The sequence below is a fragment of the Acinonyx jubatus genome, chromosome D4 (genome assembly GCF_027475565.1).
Source record: "Acinonyx jubatus isolate Ajub_Pintada_27869175 chromosome D4, VMU_Ajub_asm_v1.0, whole genome shotgun sequence".
In the NCBI taxonomy this organism is placed as follows: Eukaryota; Metazoa; Chordata; class Mammalia; order Carnivora; family Felidae; genus Acinonyx; species Acinonyx jubatus.
The window spans coordinates 90,498,109-90,518,174 of record NC_069391.1 but is presented as its reverse complement, the minus strand read 5'-3'; the positions used below and the strand labels follow the sequence as shown (position 1 = coordinate 90,518,174).

Here is a 20,066-nt window from a genome sequence, read left to right as displayed (position 1 = left end):
TCAGCTGCATGGAACCTGAACGGCCTGGGAGTGTCCCGGGAGTGTCCCGTGTGCACTGCCCTGTGGGCAGAGGGACACACGGCTCTGGAGAGCAAGGGAGAGAAGTACAAGAGGTGGAGTGCAGCCAAGGAGTGCACAGCTGGGTCCAAGGAGACATTAGCGAGTGAGAACAGGACCCCTCCCCAAGGGCAGGCAAAGGGGACTCAGGGAGGAGACTGAGTAGATATGCCTGACAGGCGGGAGGAGAACCAGAGCATGTGCTCACGTTCTGTCTGGTGAGAGGTCTATTCCGGGCTTGAATGCAGATGGTCAAATCCTCTGTGCTCACACGGCCTTTCCTTGGTGCATGTGTGAAGGAGGGAGAGGGGGAGAGGAAGGGGAGGGAGCAAGGGAGAGGAGGAAGGGAGAGAGGAAGGGGGAGAAGAAGGAGGAGAGAGGGAGGTGGCTAGGGAGAGGAGAGAGAGAGGGGGAGGAAGGAGAGAGAATGGAAGATCTCTCTTCCTGTTTTTTTGAATTGAGATGTAAGTGACCTACAACATTATGTAAGTTTAAGGTTACAGCATACTGATGTGATGCATTCATAGGGCAATATGATGGCCACTGGAGCACCAGCTAACACCTCTCCTGCCTCGTGTAATTTCCATTTCTTCTAGTGATGGGAACACTTAAGATCTAGTTTCTCAGCAAGTTTAATTTTTATAATTGTGGGGTTTTTTGGGGGGGGGAGTCTGTAATCCCTGTACTGTGTATTAATTACATCTTCAGGGCTGATTTATCTACAGGCTGCAAGTATGCACCCTCGAACAACCTTCAGACAACACCTCTGCCATTTCCCACCCCCAACCTTTGTAACCACCAACCACATCCACTGTCTGTCTTCTCAAGTTCGGTTGTTTGTTTTAGGTCCCACATTTAAGGAATATCATATAGTATTTGTTTTTCTCTGTACGACTTACCTCACTTAACATAATGTCCTCAGGATCCATCCCTGTTGTTGCAAATGGCAGGATATGATTTTTTTCTTACGGCTGAGTAGTATTCCATTTGTGTGTGTGTGTGTGTGTGTGTGTGTGTGTGTGTGTGTGTGTGTGTATGTGTGTGTGTCTTCTTTATCCATTCACCCATCCTTGGAACTTATGTTGTTTCTGTATCTTGGCTACTGTGAATAATTCTGCCATCAACATGGGAGTGCAGATACAGCTTTCATAACCTGTTGTCATTTCCTTTGGGTACATACCCACAAGTGGGATTGCTGAGCTGTGTGGTAATTCTATTGTTAATTTCTTGAGGAACCTCCATACTGTTCTCTAAAGTGGCTGGGCCAGTTTACAATGCAAGTAGCGGTGAACAAGTGCTCCCTTTTCTCTGCATCCTCACCGATACTTGGTATCTCTTGTTTTCTTGATAGCGATTCTGACAGGCATAAGGTGACATCTCGTTGTGGTTTTGATTTGCATTTCCCTAATGGTGAGTGATGTTGAGCATCTTTCCACGTACCTGTTGGCCGTCTAGATGTCTTCTTCAAAAAATGCCCATTTAGCTCTTCTGCTCATGGTTGAATCGGATTGTTGGCTTTTCTTGTTATTGAGTTGTAGGAGTTCTTTGTAAATGTTGAATCTTAACCTCTTATCTGATACATGGTTTGCAAATGTTCTCTCCCATTGTTTAGGTTACCTTTTTATTTTGTTGTTTCTTTTGTAGTGCAGAAGCATTTAGGTTTGATGTAGCCCCCTTGTTGATTTAGTCCTTAGTTGTTTGTCCATTTGGAGTCATGTCAAAAAAAAAATCACTGCCAAGACCAATGTCAATGAGCTTGTATATGTTTTTTCTAGGAATTTTATAGTATTAGGTCTTCCATTTAAGTTTCTGGTCCATTTTGAGTTAATTTTTGTGAGTATTGTAAGATAGGGGTCCAATTTCATTTTTCTCCATGTAGTTAACCAGTTTTCCCAACACCGTTTGTTGAAGAGACTGTTCTTTCCCCATTGGATGTTCTTGGGCCTTATCAAGTACTAACTAACCGTACACGCAGTTTAATTCTGAGCTGTCTGTTGTGCTCCGTGTATCTGTGTATCTGTTTTTGTGCCAGTACCATATTGCTTTAATTACTACAGCTTTGTAGTGTAGTGTGAAATCAGGGAGCGTGATGCTTCCACCTTTGTTCTTTCTCATGATGGCTTTGGCTATTTGGGGCCTTTTGTGGTTCAATACCAATTTTAAGATTGTTTATTCTATTCCTGTGAAAAATTCCTTGGCGATTTGATAGGGATGGCACTGAACTTACAGCTGGCTTTGGGTAGCATGGACTTTTAATAATATTAACTCTTCCAATCCATAAGCCATTTGTTTGTGTCTTCTTTGATTTCTTTCAACCGCGCCTTGTAGTTTTCTTGTAAGGATCTTTCACTTCCTTGGTTAAATTTATTCCTAGGTACTTCATTGTTTTTAATGCGATTGTAAATGGAATAGTTTTCTCTATTTTTTTCAGCTATTTCTTTGTCAGTATATTGAAATGCAACTTGTTTCTGTGTATTGATTTTACATCCTGCAGCTTCACTGAATGCATTGATTAGATTGAATAGTTTTTTAGTTGAGTCTTTGGGGTTTTAATATATAAGATCATATCATTTGCAAATAGTGACATTTTTACATCGTCCTTTCCAATTGGAATGCCTCTGACTTCTTTGTCTTACCTGATTGCTCTAGACGGGACTTCTAGTACTATGTTGAATGGGAGTGGTGACAGCGATCATCCTGAGGTTGTCCTTCTGTTTCAATATTTTATTCAAGTTCTATTTTAAGTGATGATAATTAAAGCATTTGAAGAGGAGTCTAACTCCAAACAAAAGGGAAGACGACAATGAAACCAATAAGCTTCTAAACTGCCGAGTGGTGACCGTGCAGTGGAAGTCAGATTTAGATCCCAGGGATTGTCACCATGTGACTGCAGTGACAGACACTCTTCCCAGCTTGCAGTTGGAGCTCTTGGGGTGAGGGCAGCAAACCAGCAAGAGAGAGGATTAAGTCCTGAATCGTCGTCTTCATCGCACCCACCCTCTCTATCCCAAAATGGCATAGAAGAAACTCGACTGTACCCCACGGACTGCTTTGGTGTCAAGGAGGTGATGGAGTAGGGTAGAAAGAGGTCATGAAGATTCTTCCTAGAAACCCCTTTCAGATGAGTTTTGTGCACACCATCAAACAAGGAGCCTCTCCTCGTTCAGGGTGGGAAACCCAGGTTTGAGTCTCAGAAAGTCACAATTTCATTCATGTACTCGATATGGATTTACAAAGTGCCTTCGTACTTTGTGAGTTCCCCCTAAGAGTACAGGTAAAAGGATGTTTTTGGAATCAGATTTCTCATGTGCCTTTGAAATGGTAACACCTTCAAGCTGAATCATCTTTAACTTGGAGGTCTAACGTGGTGTTCAGCAAAATCGCATCCAGATGTGCAATATTAAAAGGCACGCTAAGTTCCGAAGTTAGCTATGCTGCAAAATAATTTTAAATCAAACAATTGCATGGTATTCATTTATGCTGGAAGTTCCAGTCCCAGACCAAGCTGGTGGCCCGGCATTGATGTTCTTGCTGTCTGGCAGAGCTGACGACATTGGTTTGATACCCGGCTTCACAATCTGGATGTACCCTGGACCCATCAGGCCGGAGCCATTCCCTTTCACCAGGAAGCAGGTTTCAGGGTCGATCTGATACTTGGCTGGTATTCCAAAGTGAGTGTCACTGTTTCCTGCTGTCCAACTGAGACTGGCAGACTTTTCCAACTTCTTGTTCACCTTCTGGCAAACAGAGCCTCCAGACCCTGTCCTGTCATTAACGTTGATGCGAGGCTGGAATTCTTCAGTCCTGTAGCCAACTGCAAAGTTGCTCTGGGTCCCTTGGGAATTTATGGTCTCAAGATTTGTCTGATGGCCAGCCAGCCAACCCTGGTAACTCAGCACACAGCACCCTGGATTGAAGGCCTGGTGATGTCGAAATCCAGGCTGATGTGCTCCTGCCTGTATCCTGCCTCAAATTTATCATCTCCACCGCCTCCGCCCAGTGTAGGTGATCTCCCACGGTAATGTTGGTGCCTAGCGTGTGGTCAGATTCCATTTCTCCACAAATGTCAGACCATATTTAGTCCATCTGTACTTGGTTTCCAGATTGCCTGTCACTTCGGTGGCCTCAGGGTTGGCTGAGCCTGAGCCGGTAGATTCCAGACCATTCTCAGATTTTGTTTTCAGATCTGTTTTTTGTTTTTTTTTTTAAAGGTAAATCCATAGCCCTTGGTGAAGACGATCCTGGCAGATTTGCCAAGACGTGCATACACGGGAGGCACAGCCGTCTTTTGCTTACGGGCAGCTGGGGCGGCAGGGGGCGGGGCTTCAGTGCCTGTCTGTTTTTCTTGTGTGAGTTTTATAAATTGTCTTTTAAGGAATTTGATGCATTTATATGGGAGATTAAATTTAGGGCCATAGAGTTGTTCATAGTATTCCTTTGTCATCCTTTTAACGTCCACAGGATCAGTAGTGATGGCCCTTCTTTTATTTTTGATAATAGTAATTTGTCTCTTTGCTTTTTTTTTTTTAAGTAGCTTGGCTAGAAGTTTGTCAATTTTATCAATCTTTTCAAAGAATTAGCTTTTGGAGCACCTGGGTGGCTCAGTCGGTTAAGTGTCCAACTTCAGCTCAGGTCATGATCTCACAGCTTGTGAGTTCAAGCCCCAGGTCAGGTTCTGTGCCAACAGCTCGGAGCCTGGAGCCTGCTTCGGATTCTGTGCCTCCACTCTCTCGCTCTCTGCCCCTCCCTTGCTTGAGCTCTGTCTCTCCCTTTCTCAAAAATAAATAAATTTTTAAAAAAGTATTAGGTATTTAAAAAAAAAACAACAACCAGCTTTTGGTTTCGTTGACTTTCTTTGTTGATTGTCTCTGTTCAATTTCATAAATTTTTGCTGTAATTTTGTAATTCCTCTTCTTCTTTATTACTTTGGATTTAATTTTCTCTTCTCTTTCCAGTTTTCTAAGGTGGAAGCTTAGATGATTGATTTAGAACTTTCATCTTTTCTAGCGTATGCTTTCAACAACATAAACTTTCCTCCAAGCACTATTTTCCCTACATCCCACAAATTTTGATAAGTTGTATTTTATTTAGTTGAAAATATTAAAAAGAATTTGTCTTGACACTGCCATGACCCATGTGTCACTGAGTTTTTTCATCACCAAGCATTTGGGGATTTTCCAGCTCTCCTTCTGTTACTGATTTCTAGTTTGTTCCACTGCGGTCAGAAAGCAAACGTGTATGTTTCATGACTCAGAATGTGGTCTGTCTTGGTGCATGTTCTTTGTGAGCCTGAGAAGGATATATATTCTGCTGTTGGTAAAGAATTCTTTAAATGTCAATTAGGTACAGTTGATTGATGGTGTTGTTCAGTTCAACCATGTCCTCATTGGTTTTTTGCCCACTGATCTGTCCATTACTGACAGCGGCATGCAGGCGTCTCAAAGATCAGTAGTGGAGTCATTCATTTATTTTAGTTCTATTAGTTTCTGCTTCATGTATTTTGACTCTCTGTTTTTAGGTACACACACATTAAAGATTATTGTGTCTTCTTGGAGAATTGACCACTTGGTCATCATAGAATGAATGCCCTTCTTTATCCTGATAATTTGACTTGCTCTGATGTATGCTTTGTCTGAAATTATTACTACTCCAGTTTTCTTTCGGTGAGTGTTAGCATGGTTTATCTTTATCCACCCCTTCACTTTTATTTTATCTGTGTCTTTGTATTTAGAATAGGTTTCTTGTAGATAGCATGTAGTTGGGCCTTATTTTTTAATCCAATTCAATAGCCTCTGTATTTTTTTTGGTATGTTTTGACCATTGATGTTTAAAAGAGTAATTTGTGGGGCACCTGGGTGGCTCAGTTGGTTGAGAGTCCGACTTTGGCTCAGGTCATGATCTCCTGGTTCATGGGTTCGAGCCCCGCATCGGGCTCTGTGCTGACAGCTCAGAGCCTGGAACCTGCTTCACATTCAGTGTCTCCCTCTCTCTCTGCCCCTGCCACCCCTACCCCACACTCTGTCTCTCTCTTTCTCAAAAACAAACGTTAAAAATTTTTTTTAGAAAGGATAATTTATATAGTTTGATTAATATTGACCATATTTGTTTTCATTTGTTGCTTTTGTTCTTTGTTCCTTTGTCTTCCACTTTTTTCCTGCATTCTCTAGTTTTAATGGAACACTTACATGATTTAATTGTCCTTCTCAGCATATCAATTGTTCTTCTTTTATTACTTTTCTTAGTGGTTGCCCTTGAGTTTTCAATATGCATTTACAACTAAGCCACATCGACTGTCAAATAAGACTGTGCTATTTCATGAGTAGTGCAAGGACCTTACACGGAGTCTCCCACCCCCTCCCCCCATCCTTTATAACATTTCTGCCATTCATTTCACTGAGCAGCAAACTATAGTCACCAAATTTGGTGCTGCTATCATTATTTTGAACAAACTGTACTCTCTTACATCAATTAAGAATAAGAAAAATAAAATACTATATTTTTACCTTCATTTATATTTTCTGTAACACTCTTCCTTTCTTTATGTAGATCTGAGCTTCTAAACTATATTTTTCTTTTTTTCTGATGATCCTCTTTTAATGCTTCTTGCAAGGCAGGTCTGTTGCTATCAAATTCCCTCAAGTTTTGTTTGTCTGAGAAGATCCTTATTTCTCCTTTATTTTTGAAGGATAGTTTTGCTGAATACAGAATTCTAGGTTGGTGTGTTTTTTCTTTAACCCTTTAAATATTTTACTCCTCTCTATCGCTTGCATGGTTTCTGAAGGGAAGTCCAGTGTCATTCTTTCTCTTGCTTTTCTGTGTGTAAGGTGTTCCCCCACCCCCTTTCAGCTTCTTCCAAGATTTCTTCTTTGTCTTTGACTTTCTGCAGTTTGAATATAATATGCCTAGGTGTCGATTTTTTAAGGTATATATCCTGCTTGATGGACTGTTAGCTTTCTGGATTTGTGGTTTTGGTGTCTGTCCTTAATTTTGGAGAATTCTGTCACCAAGGCTTCAGTATTTTTTCTGTCCTTCCTTGCTCTCCTCTTCTGGTGTTTCCATCACAGGTATGGTTTGCCTCTTGTAATTATCCCACAGATCTTGGATAGGCCATTCCATCCTGTTGTTAGTTTTTTTTTTTCTTTTTGCATTGCAGTTTTGGAACTCCCTATTGGCATTTGAAGAAATGCCTTTTACTGAAGTTTATTATTGTCTCCTCCTTCATTAGCCACCCTGATCTGTGGATTAACTGTTTTTATAGTGTTGTTTTTGATTTCTACTATTTAAAAAAAACTCTTTCTTATAGTTTTCATCTCTACTTTCATTGCCCATTTGTTCTTGCTTGTTGTTCACCAATTTCATTAGAAGTCTACGTGCATCAGCTGTGGTTTTGAACTCCCAGTCTGCTCGTTCCAACATCTCTTCCACATCTGAGTCTGGTTCTGACACCTGCTCTGTTTTGCTCCTTCGTGTGCCTTGTAATTTTTTGTGGAAAGCTGGACATGTTTTCCCAGGTGAAAGGAATTGCAGTAAATGGGCGTTTGGTGTGGAGCTTATCTGACTTGGAGCCAGGCTGTGCTTCCTGGGTGCTGTGACTGTAGCTGCGAGAGGCTGATGGTTCCTCTGTGTCCTTGTTCTTGTCTCCCCTGTGTATTTTGGTTTCCCTAGAGACTCTTTATTTGTATATTTATTTATTTTTAATTTATTGTTATTTTTAAAACGTTTATTTATTTTTGAGAGAGAGAAAGTGCAAGTGGGGGAGGAGCAGAGGGAGAGGGAGACACAGAATCTCAAGCAGGCTCCAGGCTCTGAGCTGTCAGCACAGAGCCTGATGCAGGGCTCACACTCACGAGCCGTGAGATCATGACCTGAGCCAAAATTGGACACTCAGCCGATTGAGCCACGCAGGGGCCCCTAGAGACCCTTTTTAAATAAAACCTAAAAGATGCAATTCTTTCCATTGTATTCTTTGGTTCTTATACAAGGGAAACATTTTATAGTCCTATGACTAGATCCCAGTCTTTTAGTGAGCCTGTACCCCCCTGGGGGTACACTTCTACAAGTGTTCCTTGGGTTTTTACCCTCTTAGATGTGACAGGCTAAAAGTAACTGATTTGGTGTCGTAGACTCTAAGTCTAAAGTTCTCTTGTCTAGCAAAAGAGCAGATGCAGGATTAAAACAAGAGATGGCTCCTGTCCGTGAAAAAGACAAGAGCCCTGAATAAGGGTCCTTGCTCCATATTTATTCAGATCAGAAGGCTTGCAAACGTGATGGGCATGTACAAAGAGGCAAGTAAACTAGGAACATTAACTTGTGGATATGAGGGGGGAAAGAGGATTTTGAAGATATACAGTGTTTGGGGTTTGGGTCAGTATGAAACAAAATCCAGGCGCTGGGCAGATGGGTAGATGGTTGTTAACAGCAGACAGAAGGCACTGTGCCTGTTTATCTTTGCCAGCCTAGGGGATGAGACAGATAGGGGAAATAACCTCAGGGTTAATAAGCCACCTTTTCTTTTGTTAACCACCTCCACTCTGGGTTGCTTTGCCTGCAGCGCAGTGGTCCAAAGTCCAATTCACCAATTTACCTAACCTGGCCCTGTTCTCCTATAAAAGCAGCTTTCTGCTATAGTACTAAATTTGGGGTGCTTTCACCCTGAGTATCTAATCTTGTTATTCCTGTGTATTGGGCACCTTTGCGCCGTTTCTATTTCAGGCCTTTGCCTCTCTCTCTCTCTATTTTTGGGGGCTTAGCACCCCCTCCCTATTTGGGGGTGCCTTTGTACCTCCCTATTCCTGGCACCTTTGTGCCTCCCTATTCTTGGGGTGTCTTTGCCCTATTCTTGGAGTGCCAATCTGGTTTACCCAAACTCGGGCGTGAGCATTTTATGACTTCGTATGTCTTTATGCCTTGTTAACTCATTGGTGTAAGCCCGGGGGACTCCTAAGCTTACCCCCACAGTTTGGATATTCCCGTTCCTCTGTGGAAGGCTAGAGGTGGCTGTGGTTGTGTGTTTTCTTTCCCCCAGGTGATAGGCTTTGGAAAATCCAATAAGTTAGGCTTTGGTGAAATAGTTTCTTCCCAGGACAGGCTGTGAAAGGACAGGTACCCGGGTGTGTTTCAGAAGTGCTACTTTCTCTTCATCCTGCCATAAGCAGGAGGTGATTTTTCTCTGATCCTGGGAACCTGGTATGGCTCCTGCCCATCTCCCCAAACTTTTTGAGCAGTGCTTTGCCCCATGACCTCAATTCTCTGATGGGCCCAAGAATAGTTGTTGATTTTCAGTTTCTTCTTGTGAAGATAGGAGTGATAGCTTCTAGGTTCATCAGAAACCAGAAATCTTCCCCTGCACTTCTGAAGGACAGTTTGGCTGGATACAGAATTCTTGCTTTTCAGTGTTTAAATTCCAGTACTTTGAGTACATTATCTCACTATCCCATGGCCTTTCTGCTTTCTGATGATACATCAGCTGTTAACCTTCCTTATTGAGGATGTTTTACCCATGATGAGTCTGTCCTCTCATGCTTCAGGAGTCTCTGTCTCTGGTTTTATGGTATATCTGGTGTGGCTGTCTTTGAATTTATCCTGTTTGGGTCTTGTTGAGCAAATTGGTAGATAGATTCATGTCTTTTATCAAATTTGGGAAATTTTCAGCTATTGTTTCTCATGATAAACTTTTGACCTCTCTCTCTTTCCCCTCCTTCTGAGTCTCAATAGACATATATTGGTGTGCCTGATGGTGTCCCCCAAATAGCTCAGGTTTTGTTAATTTGTATTCATTCTTTTGTTTTTTTCTGTTCCTCAGACTGGATATGCCTAATTGTCTTTCTTATCTTCAAATTTACGGATTCGTTCTTTTGCCTGTTCAAATCTGCTATGGAACTCTTTTACTGAATCTCTCATTTCAGTTATCGTACTTTTTAGCTCCAGAATTTCCAGTTGGCTTCTTTTCATAATTTCTTTCTCTTTATTGATAGTCTTTATTTGATGGGCCATCATTCCCATACTCTAGTTTTTATCACAAAGTGTTTCATTTATCTCTTTGAGCATATTTAAAATAGCTGATTTTATGCTAGTAATAGTAAGTCCAACATCTGGATTTTTTCAGTGAGTTCTTATTGACTGATTCCTGTCCCTCTGTGTATGGGCCATACTTTCTTGTTTCTTGGCATGCCTCATAATTTTTTGTTGAAAACTTTACATTTTGTATATTGTAGCGTGACAGCTTTGCACTCTCCCCCTTCCCCAGGTTTGTTGTTCTTGCTTCTTATTGTAGTAGTGGGTAGTGGTTGTTTAGTGACTTTTCTGAATGAATTTTGTAAATCTGTATTCTTTGTCACGTATGGCTGCTGAACTGTCTGCCCCGTTAGCTTAGTGGTCAGCTAATGATTTAGCAGAGATTCTTTAAAGGACCAGGACAAAAAACAAACAACCCCCCCCCCCCCAACTCCCAGTGTTTGCTGAGGGGCTGGTGTTGGGGCATAGCGTCAACACTTAGCTTTCCCAGAGCCTCAGGGTCAGCCACAGGTGAGAGCTTACAATCTCTCCTGAGCCTGTATGTAGCCTTGGGCATGCATGTGGTCTTCTAGATTCCCAGAAATATGTGGGAGCTTTTCATAGCCCTTATTCCCCAAAGCTCCTTATTCCCTAGTCTTTCTGCCCTGCCGTTTTGGCCAACGTATTTGTGATCCATTAGCTACTGCCTCATGCATCAGTGACTAAAACATATGCCTGGAAAGGTTTTCAACAAGTGACTCCCAGATAGCAGCTTTATCATTAGGCCAGAAACCCAAGCCCTCTGAGCATGTCTTCCAAGAAATCTCCAAACAGATCAAATAATGGCAATTCTTTTCAAGTAAGGTCCATTCTGCCCCTCTGGTGCCCATCCCAGGATGTACTCTGTTATTTTATTTTATTTTTTAAAAATTTATTCTTTTTTTAAAAGATTTATTCACCTTTGAAAGAGAGAGACAGAATGCGAATGGGGAAGGGGCAGAGACAGAGGGAGACACAGAATCGGAAGCAGGCTCCAGGCTCCAAGCCGTCAGCATGGAGCCTGATGTGGGGCTCAAACTCACAGACTGCAAGATCATGACCTGAGACGAAGTCGGCCGCCCAACTGACTGAGCCACCCAGGCGCCCCTCTGTTATTTTAAAGGCCAACACTCATTTGAGTCCTGCGGTACTTACCCTGCGGGGCTAGGGTAAGTTGAAATGTTGCTTACAGAGATTCAGGCATTTTTCTGGAATGAATGCCCCCCAGGTTACCACAAGGTTTGGGGCAGATTCCAGAGTTCCAAAGGAGTTTATTCTGCCTCTTTTTTGTTCCATTGATTTTTATGCAGATGTGGATTTGTGGAGTTCTTACCCTAACAATTTTTGCTTTCATCACTCAGGAATGAGTTTCTTAAGAGAGAATATGTTCTGTATTTTATTACTTTACATACTGAGCAAACGTTTGGTCACAGGATAGACGTTTGCTACATACTTGTTGCATAAATGAGCTCATGGATCAGTAGGAATTGAAAACAGAGACGTTGAGAATCTTGGCTGTGACTGGAAGTAGGTATGCGGTGCCTAGGAGGGTGAGTAGTTGTGAGAGAAGTTTTTTGTTTGTTTTTAATTGAACACGTTTATAGGATGTGGGGAGGAAACCACTGAAGAGGGAACATTAAAAAAGTCTCTCTTTACTACGTGACTGTGTTCACCATCTTTGTTCTTGGCAATGGTGTGACTCTGGCGCTAAGTCAGTCTGTGGTTCACTTCATCCTGAGCTCTTTCCTTTCACATCTGTTTGCTTAGTGTCCCTACAGTAGATATTTATGGGTAAATAGATTCTTTTTTACAATGCTTTTTTAAGATAGAATTCACATACCATAAAATTTCACTCGTTTTAAGTGTATGCTCCAGTGACTTTTAGTTTATTTATAGAGTTGTGCAACTATCACCACTATTACCCAATTTTAGAACATTTCCACCGCCTCAGAAGAGTCCCTTGTGGCCACATGTAGTCCTCCCCACCCCTTCACCCCTAGTCTTTGGCGAGCATGGATTCACTTTCCGTGCTTGTGCAGTTTAGGTTTTGTGCTCACCGTGGGGGCTCAAGTGTGGCTCGATGGTCCTTCCCAGGCAGAGCCGAGACCCCCACCCACCCTGTGGGCTCCTACCACAAGCCAGGTTAGCTGGGAAACCTCAGTGGACTCTTCTCAACAAGGATGCTTGCTAGAATAAAGCCCATTTCCCCAAGTCAACCAACATACACCGTAAATTAGCTTTACCTCTTCCCCTTCTACAGTGACCCTAGCTACAGAGCATTCTTCGGAAAATTGAGAAAATAGTCCCTTCAGACCATGTGTCTGTAGGCTAATTGTATTGTGGAATCCTGACTGAGAAAGGCCGTAATGAGAAAGCTTGGGAAATGGGGTCAGGCTTCCAGAGACTTCCGAACGAGGCGTTACTTCCATGCCTAGCTGTTGTGTGGAGCTAAGGATGCAGGATTCCTGTCCTGGAGGAGCTGATAGCCCGTAGGGGTTGCTGATGCCAGGCTCACGTGACACCTCAGAGAGGAAGATAATGGATCCCCAGGTGGCAAGAGGATCGTCCCCTTCCTCATTGGCTCACTGAAAGGAGAGAAAGTTAAGCTGGCTTAGGGAGGGGGGGTGCTGGGCAGATGTTTCCCCAGTCTGTATTCTTCTGGGGAAGAATGTCTTAAATTTCTCCCAACAATGTTTTCAAGGAAGCCACAGACCAGCATCTTATTATGCAGGAGAGGTGTCAAGCTGGGTTGGGTCTCATCTTCAGTGGTAGTGACCTGGCTCAGGAAGCGGACCTCTGGAGGGTCTTGGACTCCTTGGGGAACCGCTGGAAACACCAATGTGTTTAGTCAAATATACAGGAATATGTATTTGCATAACATGGAGTGATCTCAAGGACACGTGAAAATACATCACAAAATACCCACAAGGCATTTGACTAAATATCCTGCTAGGTCTGGTGTTTCTTTATTTGTTTCTTTTTTTAATGTTTGTTTATTTTTGAGAGAGAGAGAGAGAGAGAGTGCACAAGTGCAGAAGCGGGGGAGGGGCACAGAGAGAGAGAGAGAGAGAGAGAGAGAGAGAGAGAGAATGAGAGAGAATCTGAAGCAGGCTCCAGGCTCTGAGCCATCAGCACAGATCCCAGCGCTGGGCTTGAACTCACAAGCTGTGAGATCATGACCTGAGCCGAAGTTGGATGCTTAACCGACTGAGCCACCCAGGCACGCTGGGTCTGGCTTTTCTGTCATTTGCTGCCAGCTCTTGCTGGACAGTTGACACCAGGTTGCAGATTTTAGGAAAAGTTTTTAGGATAAAAATTCAAAATTGGGAAAATTCTGTCCAATATTTGTGTGCACATATGAAGTGGTCAAAGATGGCACCATTTTCCCCTTGTTGGGGCAGGGAGAGCGGGCATTGTTTGAAAACCGCTCACTGCAGTGTAGGATCTCTCCTTCTCTATCCGCTGCCTGCAGGCCATTCTTCTTCCTTTTCCGTGGGAGGGGGCTGTGTCCTGGCCTCTTGTTGCCTCGCTCTGTGATGGGGAAGCAGAGGGGGAAACCCAGTCGGCTGAGAGTTCTAGACCCAGTTGGTGCATCGTCGCCTGATGACTTTGGGCAAGCCAAAGATCTCTTTTGCTTTATTTTCCTTATCTGCAAAATAGAAATGATAATATTCCCTTGCTGATGTCACAGTATTTTTCCCATGAAAATCAAGTGAAGGAAGTCATTAATGTGTGAATATAAAGGGTAATTACTTGTTTTGCTTGAAGATGATGCCCTCACTGTCCAGTCTCTCCCCCGGCCATAAGGTGATGGATTCCCTGTACTAGCTGCCTCCATGATGGTCCCCAGGGATCCCGCCTTGTGGGATTCGTGCCCTGCGTGCTTGTCATCACACAGTTGTATAGTGTATTGTTCTATGTGGCCAGTAGGATGTGGCAGGAGTGATGTCATATCACTTGACATTAGGCTATAAAAGATCACTGGTGATCACTTACTCTGGGAAGGCCAGCCACCTTGTCACCATCTGCTATCCTGTGGAGAATTCCACATGATGAGGCCTCTGGCTGGTAGCCATCTGATTGAACTTCGGAGTGGCTGTTTCCTAGAAGTAGACGTTCCAGACCGCAGCCCTGGCCGAGAGACCCTAAGTCAAAGAGACCCCGCTGAGTCGTTCCAAGACTCCTGACTCTCAGAGATGACTTTGAGTTGCTAGCATCTGGTTTCAGCCACTCTGTTCTGGGGTAAGTTGTTACGCTGCAATAGGTAACTAATACGTTCCTCAAGTAGAAACGTGTATGCATTTGCCCACAGGATCCATGCTGGTCACATGGAGGGTAAGTGAAAGCAAAGGAGGGAGTGGCTGGAAGGCAGAGCGTAGACGTCGTAGACGTGCACGTGGAGCTTTCTTCCCCACCGAGGCCGCGTGTCCTGCATAGATGCCCAGAGCAACCCCACAAGCACCCTCTCCCCAACTTTCGTGACCCGCCAGCGGGCGTGTTTCCAGGCGTGAAGGCCAGAGCCATGGTTTCAAATGAGTCCTGCCTCGCACCTCTCCTGAGCGACACAGCCCCGCGTGCGACCCTCAGCCTTTGGAGGGATAGGCGACTTCAGAAGCCCAAATCGAAAAGGCATAATCTCACTGTGAGGAGGTCATCCTGTCTTCCCGGGGGACCTCCATCCACGCCTTCCTGTGTCTGCGCGTGCTCTTCTTCCCTCCCTGAGCCGGTCCTGGTTGCCGCCCTGGGGTGGCCCGAGGAGTGGCTGTTACGGGGACCTGTGGGGCTGTGGGCCAAGGCGGCTGTCTCTGTGTCGGGCTGGAGCCTGGCAGTTCATGGGACGTGCAGCTGGAGGTCAGAGCCTTTCGTCGGCGAGCTGGACACACGCCTCTGGCGCAGGAGTCAGGCCTGCTGACGGGGTGCGGGGGGAGAGGGCAGCAGTGGGTGCCCGTGGGGTGAACCACCAGGCGAGGGCCGTGAGTGAGGGACACGCGGCTGCCGCAGGCGGGCCTGTCTGCGGCGCCCTGACCAGAAATGTGTGGGAGAGGGGGCTTCTGGGAGAGGTCGGGCCTGGCCATCGCCTCCCTGGGAAGCCACCGCACCTGTCCCCCAACACCTCGCCCACTCAGGGCCAGGTAAAACGAGCCCACTACGAATCACTTTGTCGTCACTCCTGCTAAGAGCGGTAGTCGAAGTTGCTACTCCTACTGAGAGTGGTACTCAAAGGTTTGGTGTCAGGCCAGTTTTCTGTTCATGAAGATTATCGAGGGTCCCACCGATTTTTGTTCATGCAGGTTATGGCTATAGATATTTGTCATTTTAAAAATTAAAGAAATGGACGTATATTAACTTATGTATAAATAAGAATAATAAACTATCACGTGCTAAAATAGATGACATCTTTTAACAAAAATAACTAATTTAATAAAAATAAAAAAAATTTGGTGAGAAAGAGGGACATCATTTTACATTTGCAAATATTTTTAACGCCTGCCTATTAAAGGTCCTTTAGTGCCTGTTCATTAAGAATCTCCTTCTGCCTTCAGTGATACTCCCCGTCGTGTGACCTCTGTCGTGATACCCCTCATTGTGTGGCCTCTGTCATGATACCGCTCGTCGTGTGACCTCTGGAGAGTTCCCCTGTACACAGAAGAGAGCGAGAGGGAGAAAGTGATTAGGAAAACAGCTGTGACTTCACAGAGCCCCCAGAAGGGGGCAGCGCAGGAGTCCGGGCGTGGCTGCCGCCCTCCATGTGCCCAGACAGAAGCCTGTCCTGGAGTGGCGTGCACGGCCTTGGAAGGGGCCAGCCTTGCAGGCAGCCTCACTGAGTTCCAGGACCGGCTTCGACACACCCCCAACACTCCCAGTGTGCACGGCTGGGAGACGTGGCCTCGGTGTGGACATTTCCCCATTTCGGCGCCTCACCCACCCCTGCCATGTCCACCGGCTGGACCTGAAACCACGTCCCGCACCGCTGGCCTGCTTATCACTGCGGCTGCCACGTGGCTCTGTCTTTCACGTGCTGTTACTTTCTGGGTTGATTATAAGGCAAAACTCTTCTCCCGGGAGGTGTATTTGTCAAGAAACCGACTGCTGCTCAAAATGATGATGTGAATTCTTATAATATCCTTTTTATAAATCAAAGCCTTTATTTGGAAAAAGAATCCTCTAAAAGAGCCACATTTTCTTTTCACCCTGGCCCTCAGCACAGTTTTGAGAAATGTTTTGGAGAAGTACCAGCTTGTGATACCAACTGCCCAGACATTGTTCGGACACAGGCGCATTTTTATGGTCGTTGCCCTGTCACTGAACCTTTATGGAATGAAGATGATGGCACGGCCAAAGTTTTCCTTAAAGTCAGGTTTCAAAATACGACATGATTTTCTTTAAATACGAATTAAAGTTACAAGCACTTTCTGTATCCTGTCTTTTTGTGTTCTAAAACTGCTGCCTACTGCTCGTACCCAAGCTGGATAATGCAGGATACTAAGAAGTCACCTGCGAACGTACTACCCAGACACAGTAGCGAATGTCCTCCTGATCACTTTTCTAAGCCTGTGTCTGCACATGCATATATATGCTTAGTATCATGCATGCATTTACAGCTGTACGACTCTGAAACAAAGTGGGGTACCCACTCTGGGCTCTCAGAGAGCTGAGGCTCCCTTGCTCATCAGGCCCTTCCAGGAGGGAGCAGAAGGTGCCTGGACACAAAGTAGCTTGGAGTCCCCGATAGTCGGGGAAGGGCAATGGGGTCAGGTGGGGCATGGGACTTCAGGCGTCGCTGACTCCCCGTGCGGAGAGGAGAGATGTGTGCCCACCTCAGCTGCTGGCGAGAGGCATGGCAGGGCCGGGAGCTCAGCCTCAGAGAAGGGGTGGGTCTTGGAGGGCAGGAGTGGCCGGGAGGCAGGGCTGGGCAGAGGGAACCTGGCATGCCCTCCTCTGTAGGTGCTCCCCTTTAGAAAGGAAGAAGGAGCAGTGGGGAGACGGGGAAAAAGCACGTGAGCAACTGGGAATGTGCGTGTGTATATGTGTGGTGTGCGTGTGTGTTCCTGTGTGTGTACTTGTGTGTGCACTGTAAGGAATGGCTTGTGTGGCTGTGTAGACCTGCAGCCGCAGACCCGGGAGCTGGTGGTGTGGGTCGGAACCCGAGCGGGAGGCCCTAGAGCGCGAGCACAGCAGGTGCACATTCTGATCCTGGGGCAGAGAGACCGGGTCCCGCTCAGCAGCCAGGAGGAGAGGGGTCACTCCCCTTTCTGCCGTATTTATGCCTCAGTGCACTGGACGAGGCCCACCCTCACCGCTTTACTCAGTGCAGATTCAGGTGTGAACCGCCTGGGGGTGGGCATCCGCGGTCCAGTCCAGTTGACATATAAGATGCACCATCACGCCCCAGGAGTGCGACAGATCCCCCCGCCCCAGGCACAGAGCCCAGAGCTTGTCCTGGTCGGCTGCTCCTGCGGACCCCTGTCCTGGTCTAGAACTGGCGTCACGGGAGCCTGAGTCCAGGTGGGGGTAGGAGGAGTACCCCGCGGGCTGGTGCCTGGAGTGGAGTCCGAGGCTGAGAAGGACAGTCACGGCTGGACCGTCTGTGAGGCTTCCTGTGCCCTCTGGATCAAATCCACACTCCTCCCCGGGGCTCCCCGCACTTGGCGGCTCCCCCCACCACTGCTCCTTTGTCTTTTCATTTGTCCGTGGATGAAACTTAGGCTGTTCCCGCATTGGACGGTGGCTGCAGGTCCATAGAGCACAGGTTCCCCTCCAGATCCTGTTTTCACTTCCTGTGGGTTGTACCCAGAATGGGATTACTGGATGTGGGGTAGTTCTATTTTTAACTTTCTGAGGAATTTCCAAACCATTCTCCTGAGCGGCTGCACCAGTTTGCATTCCCACCAACAGTGCATGAGGGTCCCTTTTTCTCCACGTCCTCGCCAACACCTGTTGTCTCCTGAGTTGTTAATGTTAGCCGTTCTGACAGGTGTGAGGTGGTATCTCATCGTGGTTTGGAATTGTATTTCCCTGATGATGAGTCATGTTGAGCATCTTTTCATGTGTCCGTTGGCCATCTGGATGTCTTCTTTGGAGAAAATGTCTATTCAGTACCTGTTTTAAATCAGATTTTTTTTTTTTTGCCATTGAGTTATGTGAGTTCTTCATATATTTTGGATATTAACCCATTCTCAGATATATGATTTGCAGATCTCTTCTCCCATTCTGTAGTTGGCCTCTTAATTTTGTTGATGGCTTCCTTTGCTGTGCAGAAGCTTTTTAAAAAGTTTGATGTGGTCCCACATGCTTATTTTTGTTTTTGTTGCTTTTGTATTTGATGTCGAATCCAAAAAATCATTGTCAAGAGGCTTACTTCCTACATTTCCTTCTAGAAGTTTTATGGTTTTAGGTCTTATGTTCAAATATTTAATTCATTTTAGTTGGCTTTTGTGTTTATGATATAAATAGGGGTCTGGTTTCATTTGTATGCATGTGGATGTCCAGTCTCCCCCAACACCATTTACCAAAGGGATTGTCCCTGCCCGTTGTATGTTTTTGCTCCTTCGTCATAGATTAAGTGGCCGTATAAGCATGGGTGTATTTCTGGGCTCTTGATTCCACTCCATTGGTCTGCATGTCTGTTTTTAGGCTAGTACCAAACTGTTTTGATTACCACAGCTTTGTAGTACAGTTTGGAATCAGGAAGTGTGATGCCTCCCGCTTTGCTCTTTGTCCTCAAGATTTCTTTAGCTATTTGGGGTCTTTTGCGTTTCCACACAATTATTAGGAATTTTGATCTTTATACTGTGAGAGATAGTAATCCTTAAAGCAAGGATTGTTCTAAGCAACTGAGATTTTCAGGAAGATGCCTCTGGCTTCAAGGTGGAGAACAGCTCGGTGGGGCTTCCGAAGGGGAGGGTCAGGTGAGTCAGGAAACTGGGGCACATTTCTGAGTGAGAGATGAACCTGGTTTGTAATGGAGTCGGAGAGGGTCGGGAAGAGATGGCTGACCTGAGACAGTAGGTGTAGACAGAGTTTGCATCCTAGGAGAGGAACCACCGAGTTCACATAAACCCCTCTGTAAGGGGAGTGTTATTTTTACAGGGTGAGTGTGTTCATAAATACCGTTTCTCCCTAGAGGGCCGGGCATTGCACGCAGTGCCCTGGACAGAGAGGCTGTTGGTTGACTTGTTCCGGCAAGGACGTCAGACTCTGTCTTCTGCCCACGAGTGCCTGTAAAACACTGGGAATGAAAAACCTCACTCCAGGGCTCTGTTCAACAGCTCTGGAATCGGTGAGCCTCAGAATCAACGACAAGCATTCCTGGGCCCAGTCTCCAGGGTTTCTGGTTCAGTCAGCGTAGGGGAGAGCCTGACGATTTTCAAATCTTGGGTCTTGATGAGCATCGTAGTGGGGACCATTTACAAAGCACCAGACAGGCACGCCGTGAACGTAGATCGTGTTTAACCATGTACCTGGGCATCTGCGTCCAGTCCAGTTGACATATAAGATGCACCATCATATGCATCCATACGTTTTCATGAAGAAGAAACGAAGTTTACGTTCCTGGGGTATGCCACGACTCTTGCTGTGAAGTGGGGTGGATAACCCGTCCGGTTTGTTCTTGGAGATGCTAGTCAGATACGCAGTGGAAATCTTCAGCAGGAGCCTGGGAGGGACCCCCAGCTCCGCTCCTGCTCCACTGCCCAGCTCTGGCAGATTCCTAGTGGGACCGCACACTGGGTGGCTGTCTGCCTGTCCGCTCCCCCTTCTTCCCCACGACCTTGGCGCCACACCTGTCCCCAGATGGGGCAGCAGGGTGCTGACGCTCCCGTGTGCACCACTGACTGCTCAGGTTGCACCAGGTGTGGGATTTCCAGAAGGAGGATCCGTGTCTGCTGGCTGTTGGCTGACCTCGCACACAGCCACAATGTGTCAGGAGGAGGCGTGGGGAGGAGGCAACCTGTCGGAGACCCTGTGATCCGAGTTTT

At 45.7% G+C, this 20,066-nt stretch overlaps 1 protein-coding gene and 1 pseudogene across 2 annotated transcripts in view; one reads left to right on the top strand and one right to left on the bottom strand.

Moving 5' to 3' along the window:
- NXNL2 (nucleoredoxin like 2) overlaps nt 1–20,066 on the top strand; it is a 215,443-nt gene that overhangs the window by 61,232 nt on the left and 134,145 nt on the right. The window lies entirely within an intron of this gene.
- On the bottom strand, nt 3,533–4,323 carry LOC106987959 (voltage-dependent anion-selective channel protein 1-like; annotated as a pseudogene).